The sequence below is a fragment of the Leopardus geoffroyi genome, chromosome D1 (assembly GCF_018350155.1).
Source record: "Leopardus geoffroyi isolate Oge1 chromosome D1, O.geoffroyi_Oge1_pat1.0, whole genome shotgun sequence".
NCBI lineage: Eukaryota > Metazoa > Chordata > Mammalia > Carnivora > Felidae > Leopardus > Leopardus geoffroyi.
This window is the reverse complement of record NC_059329.1, coordinates 86499453-86519951: the sequence shown is the minus strand read 5'-3', so window position 1 is coordinate 86519951 and position 20499 is coordinate 86499453. Positions and strand designations below refer to the sequence as shown.

Genomic DNA, 20499 nt, shown 5'->3' with positions numbered 1-20499 from the left:
GGGCTGGGGACTCCGGGCTCCTAGGAAGACGGGGAAGTTCTTTGTCAAGCAACAGATGTTCAGGATAAAATTCCCTTTCTCTTCTTCCAGTTATGGAGAATTGAAAGGAACGAGGCGCTGCCCCTCCCCAACTTCCAGCTGGGCGCCTGAACCCCAGCCCTAGACCTCAACCCCAAGATGCGCTCTTAAACCAAATTCATCCCCACTTACCCAAACTTGGAGTCTGGTACAAACACAAGAGGCTGGAAAGAAACCTGGGTGGCTGAGGTCCACTAGAAACGAGGGCGCAAACCCAAATGTTGGGGAGGGCCCAACAAGTAGATATGACGAGGGGCCAGCTAAACTGAGCGGTCCTGTATATGCCAGCTGCCAGGAGTGCAGGCCCCAACCTGGCAGATAGTCCCCTTACCTCCCCCGCCAAATCAGGAATTCAGAGGTCCATGTTTCCGTTTCTGAACCACGGTAACTCATTTTACAAAAACACTGCGCAATTCAAACAAATCTTGCCTATACATTGAATGCTGGGTAATGCCACCAATATAGAGAAGTTCTGTAGAACTTTCTGCAGCCATAAAAATGTTCTATCTCTGGGCTGTCCAATAGTGGGCATTGAGACACTTGATATGTACCTAGTGTAACTAAGGTTTTGAAATTTTAATTTATGTTCAAACTTAAATAGCTACATGTGGCCAGTGGTTGTCATGCTGGATGGTACAGGTCTAGAGCAATGACTCTGTGTCATAGCCTTTTGAGACTCATTGAAAACCAAGGTCCTCCTTCCAGGAAAATGTGCATATAATTACTGACGTGAATGTTTGATTAAAGTTTCAGGATGTTCATGGATTGTCTGAAGGCCTACTCTTGTGCCTCAGGTTCAGCATCCCTAGAAAATTAAGCCTGTGGTCGAAGAGAGGAGCCCCCTGGACAGAGGTACTCCTGGAGCATTTCCTTTATGTTGTTCTGTCTCCCCATCCTGATAGTCTAGAAAAGGTCACTGGGCTGTGCCTCTTGCTCTTGTAAGAAGGATGCCAGGACATGATTGGCATAGATCCAAGTACCTTTTTTATGAGGACTTCTTTCAATCAATTAATGAATAATTATTGTATGCCCATCATGGCCTAATTACTGGCCTGGGTGATGAGGGTACGACGATGCAGGATAAGACCTTCATGGTCTCTGCAGCTACAGGGCTTGTGAATAGATCATTCATTCATTCATTCAACAAACTAAGCACCTGTTAAATGTCAGGGCTCTGATGGGTACTGGTTTACCAAGTAGCAAATCAGTGTGATAAGTGCTGCGGGGGAAGGCCTTCAGTGTTATGGGGGTACATCAGAGGGACAGAACCCAGATTTGGGGATCCACTGGGGAAAGCCTCCTAGAGAAAAGGACATCTAAACAGAGACTGAAGGTAGGTGGGTTAAGCCAGACAGCAGGGGTGTGGATATATGAGGGGAGAACAAGGTTCTGTGTGAGCTGGCACAGAGCAGAGGAGTTTGAGGTATTATCCTGGTGATGCTGTACATCCCCATCTGCCCGCAGTGAGATGCAGGGATGTAGTCCTCGGTGCCTCACCAAACCTGAGCTGACTTTTCGTGGGACAGGAAGTGTGGTGCTTGAGACCAGATGTATTTCCCACCGCCGGTACAGAGGCTTGAATTTCTAGCAATAGAGAAACGTTACTCTGGGTGTACAAGAGCTCCTTATTAAAATGCAAGGGCCCTGAGTAGGTGGCTTTGTACCTTCAGTGCTCATCACACAAGCAGGATGTGAATTGAGTAGGGGGGAGAAACAGGAGTGGGAGGAGGCACAGAAAGATCAAGAGGAGGAGGATTAGGAAGGGAATAGGAAAGTGGGTGGGGATTGGAGATAGTCTTTGCTTGGCTTATTCACAGCTTTGCCACAGGCAGGCTGGGCCCCTGGGATTGATCCAGACTCTCAGGATTGAGGACAGCACATCCTTTGCCCTATCCTAGTTGGCTTTCTGCCAGACACTAGTGCTTTCCAATAGTTAGATTGTTCCAGAGGTAATCTTGGCTCCTGTGAGAATCACCAGAGAATTCCAGCACTGCTGTAAACCCGGAAGAGCTTATATAATTTCCCCTGGGATGGCACACACTTTTCCTGTTTCTTTGATGGAAACTAAAATGTCAAAATAACTATTCTTCCCATCCCCCGCTACTTGTTAAAAGACCTTATTTATTTGGAGTTTAGGTTTTCTTGACCATTTCAAAAACTGAATTTATTTAAAGTAAACAACAACAGGGGCGCCTGGGTGGCGCAGTCGGTTGAGCATCCGACTTCGGCTCAGGTCATGATCTCTTGGTTTGTGAGTTTGAGCCCCGCACCGGGTTCTGTGCTGATGGCTCAGAGCCTGGAGCCTGCTTCCGATTCTGTGTCTCCCTCTCTCTCTGACCCTCCCCCGTTCATGCTCTGTCTCTCTCTGTCCCAGAAATAAATAAACGTTGAAAAAAAAATTTTTTTTTAAGTAAACAACAACAACAACAACAACAACAACAAAAGAAAACAGCTCACCCACAGTGAGCCCCACATCAGGCATCCCAAGTTTTACAACATACACTTGAGAGACAAGCCTGCAAAACATTTAACTTTGAAAACCAATGGGGCTCGCATCCCAAGACCCACAAGACTGGGAGTGAGCTGAGAAACTGCTCTTCAAGGGCTCAAGGGCTCAGGCTCATCAGCTTCTGGGTCCAGCTCAGGAATGGCTGGTTGCACCCAGACTTTAAGTGAAGGGGGTTCACCTCTCTATATGAAAGCATCCCAGAGCACCAGAGTCTCCCAGAAGAGAGCTTTTACACACATGTGGTGCCCTGAGTTTTGTGGCTGTGGCCTGGGACTCTCTTGATCACGTGGCTCTGAAGACCAGGGAGCTTGCGACCCTTGTCCCGTGGAACCATAATAATTGGTGTCACCATCATAGGCCCTATCTGGTGCACCAATTTTTGTGGCTACTGCTGGGGGGCACTTCTACATCACCTAGCTCTGGTGGCCAGCAGGACTTATGCTAGTGGGTCCCACAGGACTATGAACAAAGGAGACAGAGTTCTTAACCAGCTGACACCCCAGGGAAGAAAGAGCAAGAGGAGACAGACCCAGAAGCTCAGTCTTTCTGTGAAAGAGGCACATTAGCTAATCATCATCAGATTGAGACTTTAGGGGCAACGTTCTAATTAAACAGGCATCTAGGTGCTAACTGTGATCCTTTCCAGAGAACTCTGAGGGTAGGCTCTATCTTTAGTCTCACCTTCTGTTGCAATCCAGAGTGCCAGTGTCTTCCTGGAGGGTGCCCATGTCCAGTGCCCCATTTTGGTGGCTGTTGCCAGGGGACACATTTACATTGCTTGGCTCTGGTGGCCAGTAGGGCTTATGCTGGTGATCCCACAGGACTATATATATTTGCACACTTTTTGAAAAATGTTTTTTAATGTTTATTCACTTTTTTTGAGGGAGGGTGCAAGCGGGGAAGGGGCAGAGAGAGAGGGAGACAGAATCTGAAGCAGGCTCCAGGCTCTGAGCTGTCAGCACAAAGCCTGATGCGGGGCTCAAACTCACAAACCGTGAGACCATGACCTGAGCTGAAGTTAGAGGCTTAACCGACTGAGCCACCCAGTGCCCCTATATTTGCATACTTTTAAAAGCTGTTGCCTGAGGGTTTGGTTTCCAGTAAGTCTGAATCTAACTGCTGAGATCCTCCCCCTTTGAGACACTGACAAGTCTTGGTACATCCTCAACCACTGGGAGCCATTAAATATATAATAGCCTCCTTGGACATGCACAAAGGTTTAAAAGACAACAAAGAGCTGAGGCAGGGTTGAGTGACAAGGTTCATCTCCTACACAAGGCTACTCCTTGTGTAGACTGGGAGAGGGGACTGTTTCATCTACTAGTTAGAAACCAACACAGGGAATCCGGCAAAATGAAGAAAACAGAAGTATAGGTTCCAAATGAAAGAACAAACTAAAAACTCAGAAAAAGCTGTAGTGAAGTGGAGATAAGGAATTTATACTTATCTCTGGTAAAGAATGCAAAGTAATGGTCATAAAGATGCTCACCAAATGGGGGAAGAATGGATGATCACAGTGAGAACTTCAACAAAGAGCTGGAAAATGTAAGAAAGTACCAAACAGATGCCACAAAGCTCAAGAATACAATAGATGAACTGAAATATACACTAGAGGGGTCAACGGCAGACTAGATGAAGTAGAAGAAAGAATCAGTCAACTCAAAGACAGAGCAGTGGAATTCACCCAAACGAGCAGAAAAAGAAAGAAAGAAAGAAAGAAAGAAAGAAAGAAAGAAAGAAAGAAAAAAGAGTAGAAAAGAGAGGAGATCACTTAAGAGACTTTAGGAACAATGTCAAATAGGTTAACATTTTCATTATCAGTATCCCAGAAGGAGAAGAGAGAGAAAAAGGGGCAGAAATCTGATTTGAAGAAATAATGGTTGAAGCTTCCCTAACTTGGGGAAAGACATAGATGTCCAGACCCAGGAAGCCCAAAGAGTTCCAAATAAGAAGAACCCAAAGAGACCCACACTAAGACACATTACAATCAAAATGTCCGAAGTTAAAGACAAGAAGAGGATATTAAAAGTAGCAACATAAAAACAACATGTTACAGGGGAATCCTCATAAGATTATCAGCTTATTTTCCAGCAGGAAAGTAGCAGGCCAGAACAGAGTGCTGGAAAACAAACAAACAAACAAACAAGCAGCCAAAAAAACTTCCAAATGAGAATTTGGAAGTTATCATTCAGAAGTGAAGGAGAGATACAGTGTTTTTCAGACAAACAAAAGCTAAAGGAGCTCACCAGTAAACTGGCCTTATAAGAAATGGTAAAGGGCCTGTAAGTTGAAAAGAAAGGATGCTAATTAGTAACAAGAACACACATGAAATCACAAGCCATCAAGTTTACCAGAGAGAAAAGAGACAGCTAGGTGCCTCCTGGGGTCAGAACCACCTCAAATACTGATCCCAAAAAACTTTGGCAAGGATTATGAGTTTAATGGGATCAGACTGGGGAGCTGTCTTTGCCCCAGGACATTGTCTAAAACTATAGAGCAATTAGCTGGCAATTAGTGGTGTCTAAATTTGGTTGTGACCCAGGAAATAGTCAAAGAGAGCTCTCTTTAAACCACTGTCATTCCAGGGTGACAGTGACTGTGTGCATGTCTAAGGCAGCACTTCCAAAGGAGCAATGCCACAGCCTTCACAATGTGGAGGAAGAGGCTTCTCTAAGAGAGTCCAGCCAGTTCCTAAGCAAATAAACAAGCAAACAACAAGAAGACCTGGAGGAGGAAGATGAGTATCTGGAGTTGTGACAGTACGTTATCTAAAATAACCAGTTTTCAAAAAAAAAATTACAAGACATTCAGGGGTGCCTGGGTGGCTCATTCAGTTGAGTGTCTGGCTCTTGATTTCGGCTCAGGTCATGATCCCAGGGTGGTGGGATCGAGCCCTGCATTGGGCTCTGTGTTGAGCATGGAGTCTGCTTGGGATTCTCTCTCTCCCCCCACCCTCCAGCCCCTCTCCCCTGTTTGCACTCTCTCTCTCTCTAAAATAAAAAAATAAAAAATAAAAAATTTTTAATGTTTACTTATTTATATACAGAGACAGAGCATGAGCAGGGGAGGGGCAGAGAGAAAGGGAGACACAGAATCTGAAGCAGGCTCCAGGCTCTGAGCTGTCAGCACAGAGCCCGATGCGGGGCTCGAACTCACAGACCACGAGATCATGACCTGAGCTGAAGTTGGACACTCAACCAACTGAGCCACCCAGGTGCCCCTAAATTTTTTTTTTAATTTAAAAATTATAAGACATTCAAAGAAATATGAAAATATGACCCATATACAAGGAAAAAAATATAAGCAACAGAAATGGCCACTGAGAGGAACCATATCCTGTAGCCAATCAACCAGGAATCCTGTATCCAGCAAAGCTGCCTCTCAAAAGTGATAATGAAATAAAGGCATATCCAGATAGGTAAAAATAGAGAATTCATTGCTAGTAGATTTACCTTACAAGAAACATTAAAGGAAGTTCTTCAGGCAAAAAGCAAATGACTTAAGACAACAATTCAAATACACACACACGTGCACACACACACACACACACACACACCCCTACATGAGCATCAGTAAAGATAATAATGTAATTATAAAAGACAGTATAAATGCATATTTCTTCTCACAACTGATTTTAAAATGTGTATGTAAAATATGTGTCCAATTGTATTGTTAGGCCTATGACATATAGATATGTAACATATTTGGCAAACAATATAAAGGCAGTGGGTAGGAACAAAGCTATATTGGGCTATATTAGACCAGGTGATAAATCAAATCCATAGGACAAATGAAAAGAACCAGAAATGGCAAATAAAAGGTAAACATAACAAAAGCTACAAATATATGTTTTTTCTTTCTTTTCTCAGCTCCTTTATTTATTTTTTTTTAATTTTTTTCCACGTTTTTGTTTATTTTTGGGACAGAGAGAGACAGAGCATGAACGGGGGAGGGGCAGAGAGAGAGGGAGACACAGAATCGGAAACAGGCTCCAGGCTCCGAGCCATCAGCCCAGAGTCCAACGCGGGGCTCGAACTCATGGACCGCGAGATCGTGACCTGGCTGAAGTCGGACGCTTAACCGACTGTGCCACCCAGGCGCCCCTCTCAGCTCCTTTAAAAGACATAAAATGATACAAAGTAATAATTATAACAATGTATTGTTGAGTTTGTAACATATATATAGATGCAATACACGTAAAAATAATAGCACAAGGGGGGGAGAGAACGGTTATGTAGAATTAACATTTCTATATTTCATTGGAATTAATATCCAAAGTAGATTCTAATGAGTTAAGATATATAACATAAGCCTTAGCACAAGGACTAAGGAAATAACTCAAAAAATATACAGGGAAAAAAATCATTAAAGGACTGAAAATGTTCATTAGAAAACATTCACTTAATGCAAAAGAAAGCAGTAAAAGAGGACTAGAGAAACAAAAAAGACAGAAGGAAAACATCACCAGCTAGAAATCTGAACACACAGAAACAAAATGCACCAGAAATGGTTCACCTGAAAGGATAAATATATAAGACATTTTTCTTATTATTTAAAAGATAAAAAATGTACCTGATGGCTCAAACAAACATAATAACAATGTATTTTGGGGTTTATAACATGCATACGTGAAGCATATAATAACAACTGTATGTAGGATATAGGACCCGAGAAGAGAAATGGAAGTCCACTGTTCCAAGGTTCTTCTATTACACATGAAGTGGTGTATTATCACTTGATGGTAGACCATGATATATTAAAGATTATGCTGTAAGGCTTAATTCCAGTGGAGTAGGAATTAATCTGAGCCATTTGGCTAATGTTTCTGCATCGTAAACATGACCCCTAATCAAGTCATGAAACACACTCCATCGTAGTATTGCCTTGAAACCAAGGGTCTGAGAAACTTGGGTGCAAGTTTTACAACTTTGTACCATCATTTATTGGGACTCCTGGAGGAGTCTGCCTCCATGTAGCAAGAATATATATGGCTACATGACTGGTGAGGTGCCCTTTGGGGCTGCTTATTTCTGAGGAGTTCTGTATACACACAGTGGTTCCTGATCCAAGAGATAAATTGTATTCGGCTGTGGTCCTTATAGAAAGCAGGGCAATAGAAGACCCTTCTGACTTTTCCAGACCCATCACTATGATGTGAAGCATGCATGTCTTTTCTTTAATGTTGTTATGTACACACACACACACACACACACACACACACACACTATAGCTATGTAAATATTGTCATTTTTGGTTCCATGAGTCTTAATCTTTAGCAGTCAACTCTTCAACTTCCATTGTTAATGTGAAGTATACTCTAAACCCTAAAGCAACACAAAACTATGAAAGCAAAGAGTTAAATGATCTGACAAAGGTCATAGAATAGTCATAAAAAGTACTCAATTGTGACACCTGGGTGGCACAGTCGGTTAGGCATCCAACTTTGGCTCAGGTCATGATCTCGTGGTCCGTGGGTTTGAGCCCCATGTTGGGGTCTGTGCTATCAACTCAGAGCCTTCTTTGGTTTCTGTTTCTGGAGCCTGCTTTGGTTTCTGTGTCTCCCACTCTCCCTGCCCCTCCCAATGTCACATTCTCTCTCTCTCTCTCAAAAATAAATAAACATTAAAAAAAAATTTTTTAAGTACTCAATTAATCCCAAAGCAGGCAGATAAAAGAGTAAAAAGAGAACCTGGAACAGAAGAGACAAATAGAAACAAATAGCAAGATGATAGACTCAAACTTAACCATGTTAATGATCTTATTAAAGGTAATTTGTGTAAATACTCCAGTTTAAAAGGCAGAGATTGTCAAATTATGTATAAAAGCAATACCCACCTATATGCCGCCTACAAGAAATGAATCTTAAATATAAAGACACAAATAGGTTAAAAGTAAAAGGATAGAAAAAAATAAACCATGCTGATGCTTATCAAAAGGACGTTGGAGTGACTATATTTATATCAGATAAATTATATTTCAGAGCAAAGAATATTGCCAAGAGTAAAGAAAGTCCTTTCACAATCACATAGGGGTCAGTTAGGCAAGCGAGCCTAACAATCCTAAATGTTTATGTACCTAACAGCAAAATTTTAAAATAAATGGAGAAAAAAGTTGCAAAGAGAAATAGACAAACACACAATTATAGTCAACAACTTTTTAAAAATTCTCCCTCAATAGCTAACGGAACAATAGGCATAAAATCAGCAAAAATATAGTAGATTTGAAACTCTAGCAATACTTGACCTGATTGATGTTTAAAAGAAAACAACAACAACAACAACACCCAGGGTAGCTGAGGGGCTCAGTCAGTTAAATGGTTAAGCAAGCATCCTACAACGGCTCAGGTCATGATCTCGAGGTTCGTGGGTTCAAGCCCTGCATCTGGCTCTGTGCTGACAACTCAGAGCCTGGAGACTGCTTCAGATTCTATCTCCATCTTTCTCTTTCCCTTCTCTGCTCATGCACTGTCTCTCTCTCTCTCTCTCTCTCAAATATAAATAAACATTAAACAATAACAAAAAAATTAAAATAAATTAAAAAACGACCCAACAACAGCAGAATACACATTATTCTTAAGTGTACAAAATTTAATAAGAAAATCTTCTGGCCCATAAAACAAGTCTCAATAAATTTAAACGGATTCAACTAATATAAAGTATATCCTTGAGGTGGATGGGACTGTTACTACCAACCTTGGATTTCACCGTCAAAGCAAACTAGTCAGGGAAAGACAATCAAAGACAGGCAATCAAAAACTAGCCCCTCTCAAGGTTTCCTGTTTCAGCTTCAACAAGTAAAGAGCTTGGAGGTTGTCCCTCCTGACTTTACAACAAGAAGAAAAGCTGAAGAAGAGAGAGAGATCGCCCCCTCACCCCTTGCCTGCATGCACACACCAAAGAAAGACCATATGAGGATACAGCAAGAAGGTGGCTGTCTGCAATCCGGGAAGAGTCTTCACCAGATGCCAGCCATGCTGGCAGCCTGATCCTGGACGTCCAGCCTCGAAAAGGTGGGAAAATACAGTTCTGTGGTTAAAGCCACGCAGCCTGTGCTATTTTGTAATGGCAGCCTGAGCAGACCTGGCATAACCTGTCAACCTGTCAGTTATATTTCATGCTTGTCCACGGCCCTAGGTTGTTTGTAGATAGGGAAGAGGATGCCTGTCAAAAGGGAAGAGCCTGAAAATGCAAGAAAGTGTGGGTAACTGATGAAGCAAAGTCCTCAATCACTAGAACCCTTTGGAAATTAGGTGAAAGCTAGAGACTCTCACCTAAAGATTGACATAAGGGCAAAAATCTGCATTAATTTGAGAAGAATCTTGTATCATCTGGAGTGCCTCGTGGGCTCTGCTTGATCCCCTGAACCGAGCTTGTAAAGAGGCTCTGTCCTGGGGAAACCTGTTCATTGGGACCAAGAGCTTTGGAGGAAGATTGGAGCAGAGCAGGGTGGGGGGTGGGGGTGGGGGGTTCATAGGACACAAGGAGGCAGGGAGACAGTTGGAGAAGGAGGAATGCCAGTCCTTGGATCTCACATGTTAGGAGTCAATTCCACAGAGTGTGTGAGGAAGGGAGCAGAGATGCTTGGGCATGAAAAAGATCGAAAAGGTTAAGATCTACTCAAATTAGGGAAAAGGATGAGGAAATTAGTAGGAATTAGAAAAAGAAATCCAGGGTTTTAAGGATAGCCAGCTGGGGTGGGATTACATATAATACTATTATTATATGACTGCTATAGAATCCTTCAGCCTGATGTGTGATTTCACCAGCTTTGTGAAGCAGGTGTGAGCAACAGCAGCACTTGTGGCAGAAAAAAAGTGGATGTGCGATTTATTGCAAATTGAGGATTGGCAAGGAGAGTGCAGGGATAGAGTTGCTATATAAACTAGGGCTGATTTTAAATGAGAGTCTCACTACAAAATGTTGGATAAGGAAGCAAGAAAAGAAAGAAAGAGGGAGGGAGGGGGAAGGAGAGAGAGGGGGAGAGAGAGAGGGAGGGAGAGAGGGAGGGAGAGAGGGAAGGGAGGAAGGAAAGAAAGGGAGGAAGGGGAGAGGAGGGGACCGGAGGGGAAAGGAAGGGAAGGGAAGGGAAGAAATGAAGAAAGAAAAAAATGAAAAAAGAAAAGAAAAGAAAGAAGAAAAAAGAAAAGAAAAAAGAAAAGAAAAAGTCCTTTTAGTCTTTGGAAGAATTAGCATTAGGTATGCTTGGCCTGCCTTGGGGCATTGAATTTCTTTTTCTGAATGTATGAAATTTGATACCCTGTTACTAGGAATTTAGAAAAAGTTCTCTTTTGTTTGTTCAAGGGTTGTCACTAAGCCCTGTAGGTCGGAAGTTCCTTGGGTGCACTCCTCTGCTCCCAGTTTCCCCAGCCCTTGTCTCTGGGGGAGGGAGCTCTACAGTATCTTGGCTCCAGCAGGGGAGCTGGAAACAGGGTTCTTCTAAACTTTGGGGCTGGTGTGAAAGCCACCCCCACACGCAGAGCTTTATTTCTCAGGTTTGTTGGAGGGATTAGAAAAGGATGTTCTACTACCTGCACTCCCTAGTGAATCTTGAAAGAGGCAATGTTTCCAAGTTTCCTGCACAGGATATTGTAGAAATAGAGTACTGAAGACCTTATCTGCAAAAAGAACCCAAAAAGCATTCAGGATTATTACTGACAAACCAAAGGATAATCAAACAAAACATTTTTTCTCCCTTATGAAAAATTATGCAAGTAACACATGTTCTTATAGAATAACTATAAATGCAGATAAACAAAAAATGCAAATCATCTCAAATTCTATCATCCAGAAATAACCATGTCAGCATCTTGTTGTATATGAGACCTGACACTTTCATTTGCAGGTACAAACATTTATGTTTTATGAAAATGGTCTCATATTATATACAGTGTTCTGCATTCCTTCTGTAACTTATTGGTCTACTGTGAACATTTCAAGTCTGTATACATCTACACAATATTCCTAATGGCTGCATGATATTGGTCCATTCTTCAATTGTTGGATGCACTGCAATTGTATCATCTATTGACACAATGATGCTATGTAGTGAGCAACTGATAAAATTGCAGTGGCATACCAGAATAAACATTTGTTTGGTTTGCAAGATTGGGGGGGTTCAGCTGATCTGGACTCAGCTTGGCTGTTCTCCATTGGGCACACTTACACCTTTGCAGCCAACTGCCTACTGGTTGAGCAGTCCTTCTCATTTTGACCTGCTCATGTCTGTGACTGGCTGGCTACTGGCTTCTTTAGGATGCTCATGGCTTGGACAGCCAGGGCACTTCTGGTCTGTTACAGGTAGTAATCCTCCAGGAGGCTAACCCAAGCATGTTCTCATGGCTGTTCAGAGGAGCAACGGCTAAGCAGAAATGTACAAGTGCTTTTGCAAGCCTCTGCTTGTGGCATATTTGCTCACATCCTGTTAGCCAAAGCAGGCCATGTGGCCAACTGCACAGAGTAGAATGGCTCAGCACAATTATGGGCAAATGGTGTGGACACAGGGAAGGATGAACAATTGGGGGACTTTTTTTAAAGTAAATTCTTATACAAATATTTTTGAGTGTTATCTGATCCATTCTATGGAACAAATTCCTACCAGTAGAATTGCTAGGTATATCCTTTTCTGAAGACTCTGAAGATAAACTATCAAACTGCTTTCCAGAAAGGTGTACCAGTTTACATTACCATGAACAGCAAGTGACAGAGCAGATTTCTCAATGACCATGACGTATAGAAAAAAAAAATTATGCAAACTATGGATACTCTAGGAGTCTGTGCTCTAGTTGCATGATGTGCCCCAAAGGTTCATAGACATAAACCAAGAAAAACAAGGTCACCTTGGAAATCCCAAGAGAGGTACATCAGTGTGGTCCTTTGGAAATGCATGCCTCCCCTGTTCTTTCCTGAAGAAGTGTTGGAAAAACTTGAAACAAACAAACAAACAAATGAAACACCCACAAAAAAACCAACAGCAACGTCAACAACAAAAGAAGTCTGGGACAATGTTGAGGGACAGAGAGGGTAACCACCTATCCTGGCGTTCGTGGAAACATCTTGGTTTACCCTGTTGTCCTGGCTTAACTATTAACTGAGCCCCCTTTCACTCTCAAAAGTTTCCCATTTTGGACCACAGATTTTGTGACACTCAGGTAAAAGTCACCTTAACTAAAATTGTTCCCTTTGATTTCAAACTCTTTCATGCAACTCATGATATTTTGGGTTTTGTTTCTTTGTGGTTCTGTGTCAGACACTACTGGGCACTGATGATCCAATAGTGAGGAAAATCAGACATGGTCCCTGCTTTCAGTCTGATGGGGGAAAAATATTGATGGAATAATCACAGAAATCATGTACAACTGCAGCAGTGGTGAGTGCTACAAGGGAGAAGTCCCTGGCTCTAAGAGCATTTGTCTGGCAGAGAGATTTGATCTTGCAAAGGTCAGGGGTGAATCCAAGGGGAGGTAATGCTCTAGCTGAGACGGGAAGGATACTTCGTATTTCCTCAGGGAGGAAGCATTCCTGGGGATGTACCAGACTCTGAACAAAGGAAGCAGGTACAGACAAGGGTGTGAAAGAAGACTCATGTAGCTGCAGTGGAGAGAAGCAGGGGAACTTGGAGTGAGATCAGACTGCAGAGTCTACCCAGCATGCCCTATACCTTTCTCCTTTCACAACAGAACCCCCACTTTGTTCAGGAATCTAGACATCCCCCAACACAGTCTTTTGCCTCAGGGGACACTAACTTCACTCCCAGTTCAAGGGGGTGATCCCCTTCCCAGTTAGTGGTTTACTTATCAGCTTGTGCCCTGATTCTTGCAAGTGAGAAGAGAAGGAAAGTTTCCTGTGGACTTCCAAGAGAAGTGTCCTTGCTCCTAAGAGTGAGTCAAAAGAAAAGTGGGTCTTTAATTGTCCCTCTGAATTTTGTCAAACCTGAATGTGAAGCCTGGGGCAGCTTCAGCCATCCTCTCCTCCTGAAGATGAAGCTGTCACCAAGGATGGAGGAGACATGTGGAAAGAACCTTTTTCCTTGACATAGGCTGAGTTGCTGAATTAACTTGTCCTGAAGGCCACCCTACCTCAGGACTTCCTGTTATATGGGCTATATAATTCCTGAGATTCCTTATTGAGTTCAAGTTTCTCTTACTTGTGGTCAAAACATCATAACAATAAAGAAGGGGACAGGGGCGCCTGGGTGGCGCAGTCGGTTAAGCGTCCGACTTCAGTCAGGTCACGATCTCGCGGTCCGTGAGTTTGAGCCCCGCGTCAGGCTCTGGGCTGATGGCTCGGAGCCTGGAGCCTGTTTCCGATTCTGTGTCTCCCTCTCTCTCTGCCCCTCCCCCGTTCATGCTCTGTCTCTCTCTGTCCCAAAAATAAATAAACGTTGGAAAAAAAAAAAAAAAAGAAGGGGACAGACCATGTCTCTTATTTGTGTTGGAGGCTATGTTAAGGATTGGGTTTGTTTTTTTTTTTTTCTGCCTTTATGCTGAGATCAGTTGGAAGCCATTAGAGAGTTTTAATCAGAGAGCATGATCCATAGTTTCATTTTGCAAAAGGTTACTTTTGCTGCTGCATGGAGAAATTCTAGGGGTGTCTGGGTAACTCAATCAGTTAAGTGTGAGAAATTCTAAAGGGACAAGAGTGGATGCAAGGAGACCATTTAGCAGGCCTTTCCTTTGGGTAGAGAATATGGAGCATTTTCTTGAGCCCTGCACTTAGGATGGGAAGCGACAGAACGAATATCATGTAATCAACATCACTAAAATTCAGTTTTGATGTTGCTGTCCTTAACAATATCTCAAGGGGCCAATAAAATATGCCAATACAGAATGGCCTCCTTTCAAGGGCCAGAACTTTGGGTGAACTCGGCACTGCCTTGCGGTGCCCCGGATCTCACCTTCTTCAAGGGATAGCCCTAGAGATGACATGTGTGAGATGGTAGCGTGGATAGTAGGTGGTGATAAAAGATGGAGGTGGGGGAGAGGGGGCAGAAAAATTTCAGAAACAGTCTTTTGGTGAAAGAATAAATTGAACCAATAAAGGAGAGACAAAGAGAGATGTTGAAGATGACCCTCAGATTTCTGTGCAAAAGGAGGAAATGGTGGTGCCATTAGACAATATAGAAAATTCTGGAAGAGGCCCCAGTTGGGGGTAGAGGTCCATTTGGAGTTCAGTTTGGACATGCTAAGTTGGATGTCCCTTTGGATATTCAAAGGGAGATTTTGAGATAGTGAGGTATGGTGCTCAGCAGATAGATTGGGTTGGAGCTATTAATACTTTCATCATTCACATTTTAGGAATTAATTGAAACTGTGGACATTGAAATGGTTTTGGGAGAGAAGAGATATAGAATAGAAGAGGCATAGGGCCAGGCCTGGAAGATAATGGCAGAGGAAGATGAGGTCTGCAAAGACCATGGATAGACCTTTGTCAGAGAGGCAGAAAGAGAGCAGAAATGTGGTGTGTTATAGAAACAAGGGACTAGCGTATTTAAGAAAACAGATAGTTTCCAAAGGCTCTGATAATTGCTGAAAAGTCAAAGAGGAAGTATGACCACTAGTCTCCAAAGATGCCTGCCCGCGCCCCCGCCCCGCCAACGAAGGATGCCTCCTGAAATTCATACCTTTGTGTAGTATCCTTCACATTGAATGAGGGTTGTCTGCGTTCAACCAATAAACTGCACAGAAGGGACACTATGTGACTTTTGAGACTAGGTCATGTGAATCCTTGCAGTGTTTCTTGGTCTCTTGAAACGCCTACTCAGAGGAAGGCCAGCCACCAAGTGAAAAGTCCGTTTATCCTTAGACCATCATGTTGTGAAGAAGTCCAAACTAACTGTGAAATGCTTTATGGAAGAGAAAGGGAGAGAGAGAGAGAGACCAAGAAGAGAGAGAGATGCCCGGCCAATCCCCAGTTAATCTAGCTATTCTAGCCTGGGTACCAGACATATGAGGAAAGAAGCCATCTTGAATGTCAAGATGATTCCAACCCTTTGAGTGACCCCAAGTGAGAAGTTCCCAGCTGATCCCAGTCAATCCACAGGACCATGAGGGAGAAAAATAAATTCTTGTTTTAACCTCCTAAATTTTATACTGGAACAAAATAGGAATTGAAAAAAAAAGTCTGTTTGATTTGGTGGTATGGAGGTCATTACTTTTTCTAGGAGCAAAAGGGGCAGAAGCCAGATCTGAGTGGGTTAAAGTGTGGGTAGAAGCTAAAAAAAATTAAGAAAGTGAAGACAGCCACTTTCAGGAAACATTTGGCTGTGGATGGGGAGGAGATAGAAAGGTTGATAGATGGAAGAGGATGTTAGATGAGGAAGAGTTTTTCTAAAAGTGGTCTCTACCACATCCTGTTTAAAAAGCACTATCTATGAAGTACTTTACTAAAAATAAGGCTGAACCCAAATCTAATGAAATTTCTTTTTCTGTTGTCTTTTTTTTAAAACATTTTTCTTTATTTTTGAGAGACAGAGAGAGACAGAGTGTGAGCAGGGGAGGGGCAGAGAGAGGGAGACACAGAATCTGAAGCAGGCTCCAGGCTCTGAGCTGTTAGCACAGAGCCTGATGTAGGGCTCAAAGCCATGAACCGTGAGATCATGACCTGAGCTGAAGTTGGACGCTTAACCAACTGAGCCACCCAGGCACCCCAATCTAATGAAATTTCTTTTTTATTTTTTTTTTATTTTTATTTTTTTATTTTTTTAATGTTTATTTATTTTTGAGACAGAGAAAGACAGAGCATGAACAGGGGAGGGGAAGAGAGAGAGGGAGACACAGAATCTGAAACAGGCTTCAGGCTCTGAGCTGTCAGCACAGAACCCGATGCAGGGCTCGAACTCACGGACCGTGAGATCATGACCTGAGCCGAAGTCGGATGCTCAACAGACCAAGCCACCCAGGTGCCCCAATCTAATGAAATTTCTTGATGTAATTACCACTTTACCAGAAATGTGGGGAATAGAGACACAAGTTATCAACACTGTAAAGATATGATTAGCCAAATCAAGAATTTGGGATAATCTACATAACAAATGGCCCACGAAATCAACCTTTTAAAAAAATAAAGGCAAGGAGACTACTATAGGATGAAAACAACTTGAAACACAACAATGAGATACAATATGGGAATCTTGACTGAATCTTGATTTTGAACAAACCAACTTACAAAGACATCTTGAGATAGTTGGGAAAATGGAACATGGATTGTATGTTAGGTGATTAATATCACTGTCAATTATTTAGCTGTAGTCATTGGTAGATGTTATGTTTTTGAAATATGCCCTTATCATCTGGAGTTGCATATTGTGATCACTTGATATGTGAGATTGGCTTTAAAATACATCCATAAAATGGTAGTAATTGTTGAGGCTGGGTGATGGGTACGTGGTGGTTCATTAAACTAGTTTCTCTGTTTTTTAATATATTTGGAAATTTCCATAATCATAAATGTTAAAAGCTGTATTGAACATATTCTTCATTTTATTAAGGATTTATAGGCAACAATCAGGTGAACATTCAAGTGTGGTATCCAAATGTAGAACATGTCCTTATGGATGCAATTATTCTCTAAGTTGGATATTGGAGAGGGCCCCACACTAATTTGTTACTCTAGTGATGCTCTATAATGGGAAAGGAAAGCCAAGGGAAGAGTTCAGTTAAGAGAATATGACTAAGAACACAGGTGAGAGGAGGCACATGAAAGTGTAAGGCTCTGAGAAGGAAGGCCGGATGGGATCCAGAGTCAAGGTGAAGGATGGGGCCAGAGAAGACTGGTGTGTGTGTGTGTGTGTGTGTGTGTGTGTGTGTGTGTGTGTTGGTATCCAGAGGAGGAGAGAATTCTCATTTGGTAGCATCTAAATCTTCAGAGAATTAGGGGATTGCTACAAGGTTGTATGATTGGTAATTAGGAAATTGTAATTTGAAGAGAGTAGAAGAGATTTGACAACACTATTGAGGTGCGTGAGGAGTGAGTTTCCTGGGGGAACAGAGTAGAATTGTAGGGCACAGAATTGCAAGGATGTTTAGAATAAAACAATGGACTGGATACTCTAAATTGGATAAGGAGAGCAGTGGAAGGAGAATGCCAATTTACCGGGAGAAAAAAAGGAGCCTTGCTAGTCTGACTACACACAAATAGCCTTGAAGAATGAACCCACCTTCAGTGATTTGGACCCAGGAAGCATGGGATGCATTAAAGCAGGTACAGGTAGTTCGTGGACATAGTTTGAGAAATACTGCCCTGGTGGCTGGAAAGGGGTAGAACCAGCTTGGGGCAGGAGGTAGGTCATGTTGTAATGGGGAAGCCTGGTGGACAGAACTTGGGTCTGCTGGTTGTTTTAGGGAGCTCTGTGGCTTCCTTGGCCCAAAGGATTGCAGTTTGTCCCAGAGTCCTGGGAAGGGCTCAAACACAAAGATGGGGGGCCTTCAAAGTAACCCTGTCTGCGTTTGCCCCACGGGCTTCTCATCTTTGGACTATATGACTACTGGGGGTCTTGTTGTTTGTTTTTGCAACTTTTGATTCTAGAAACAAAAATGGGCTTTCAGAATCAACCAACCAGCCAGCCAACACCGTTGCAGTTGGCACATTTGGGCTAATTGTCTTCCCTTTCATTTAGACTTATTTCCCACTGAGTGTGAGGTAGTGCTTTCAAGTAAATCTTTGGTAATTCCCAGGCATAAAGCAATTGCCTTCATTTCCCAGCGGGACATACTAAAGTGGGCTCATTTGTGGAAAGAACAGGAATAGCAGTTTTTATAGCTTCAGGCCTGTAAGAAAACTGCTTTTCCCCCCTGACAATCATAATCCACTCATGCTTTAAAAACGCATTTCAAAATCAAAAGGACTCCGAGAGTCTGGAATGTACTAGGAGGATGTATTAAGACTCGTCTGATTAGCCAATTTATTTATAACCTAGATAAACTTACCTCTTGTTTTCTCTTCTTTCGTAACTTCCTTAACCTCAGACCTGTGAGTCGCCTGGATGTCAAAGAACTATGCCTGTCTTGAATTAACAGAATTAACAGGAGCACAGAGAGAATTGCTTTCTCTTTTCCTCGTCTCCACTGTGATTCCCTGATTTGAATTTGCAGTGGCAGAATAAAAGAGAGGTAAGGCGGGTGCTCCGGAGAGGAGGCACAGCCCGAATAAAGACCTGAAGGCCAGCAGGTCATGGGGCCACTGTGTGGACGGCCTGGCTGAAGTAGAACAGAAACAAGACTGCTCGGTGTGGGCGAGCTGGCTTAGGGAGGCTGAGCGGAGGGGCTTTGAGTGGTGCCTGGGGAAATCCTAAGCCATTTAAATGAGCCATTTCAATTTGACAGACAAATTGGTATTTTAAGAAGATTTATGAGGCAGTGATGTACAGAATGAGGTACAGTGGGTGGGGGCAGCAGGAGTGGAATGAGAACGAAGCTAGGAGAATAAGGATTCTGCTTTGAGTTGGCAAACATTTATTGAGCACCTACTGTGTACCTTACCTTGTGCCAGGCACCATGGTCAAGCATGCTCCCTCTCAGTGACAAGAACCAGCATCTGCCCTTTTGTCCAAGCCCAAATCCTAGTGTCCTTCTTCATACCTTCCTCTCCTTTTCCCACCAGTCTAGCAGGTTGATCTGTCAACTCCATGCCTCTTACAAGGCGTCTTCTACCTTATCTCCGCTCCCTGTATCTTCTTCCGCAGCTGCCAGTGCCTCTGGCCTGTGGACCTCTGTGCCTCCAGCCTCCTCTCTCACTCCTCCACCTGGCAGCTGTTGGGGGGTGACAATGGCCTTCTTAAAACACAGCAAATCAGGCTGCCTCCCCCAGCAGAAACCCTCCAGTGGGCTCCCCATTGCCTTTAAGGTTAAGTCCAAATTCCGCAGTGGAACCAGGAGGCCCCTTGATAGCTGGGTCCTGCTTAGCTCTCCTTCCTTCCTTCCTTGGGCTTATGACACCCCACCTTGAACCTCAGGATGTGGCCATGCAAAGATGCTTGAAGTACCTCCAAGGGGCCACTTTCTTTCTCGTCTTCCTTGTGATGATAATATTCTCCGTTCTACCCCTCCCTCTTCTTTGACTTATTCCTCAAGAATTCATTTAGGGATCCCTTCCTTCCAGAAGCTCTTTCTGGCCTGCAGGTGCCGCCTGGGTGTTTCCAGAGACCTGTCTCTATGGCTATTCTCGGGCTTACTGCAGCATGCTGTCACTGGCCCTCTCTTCTCAGCACTCGAGTTTCACGAGGGCAGGGCCTGCACCTTCCTCCCCACCCAGCACTTTCCTGACACATAAAAGATTCTTAGAAGATATTCATCAAATGGAAATAGATGAATTCATAAGAACCTGGGTGGCAGGGAGCAGTGGGAGTTGGTCCCATTTTATAGATAAAGAAGCTGAGGCTCACTCAGAGAGTGATTCAGTAATTTGTCGAAGGCTTCTCAGCTTAGCCTGGAATCCAGTTCAGGGTTGCTGCATTCTTATCTAGGGCTTTTTCTTCTTCCTTGCAGTCACAGAATGGAGATCATTAAAGGAAAGTGTCCCCTGTAGTGGCTTCAGTGCTGGCTGATCATTCAGAAAACTTTCAGTGGGGCCACTGGGGGACTGAGTATGACAACAGACAAAGAGGTTTTGATATATTAGTTAGGGATTTCATAAACTGGAGTATTATTAGCTTTGGAGATTGCGAAAGGCTAGGAGTCCAAATGAACAATTTTCCAACATAATTTGAACATTTATTTCACTGGAGTTATTATTCACAACACAAATCCTCCCTGTTTCTGAAAAGCCGAAGGATATGGTTGCATATGTTCATTGCTGGGGTTTTTTTTCCCCCTCACGCCCATAAATGCTCTCTGCCTAGCATTTTTTTTTTTTTTTTTTGATTGACTGGAAGAACTGCATTGCAGAATGATAGATATTGTTCATTTAACTCTAGCATTT

The 20499-nt window shown here is 43.0% G+C and overlaps 1 long non-coding RNA gene across 1 annotated transcript in view; it reads left to right on the top strand.

Annotated features, from left to right (window-relative positions):
- The first annotated feature begins 24 nt into the window (after positions 1–24).
- The window catches only part of LOC123601544, a 115224-nt gene continuing 94749 nt past the window's right edge, over positions 25–20499 (top strand). Inside the window, exon 1 of the long non-coding RNA XR_006714154.1 lies at positions 25–930. This is a non-coding gene — a long non-coding RNA (uncharacterized LOC123601544). The remainder of the gene's footprint in view (positions 931–20499) is intronic.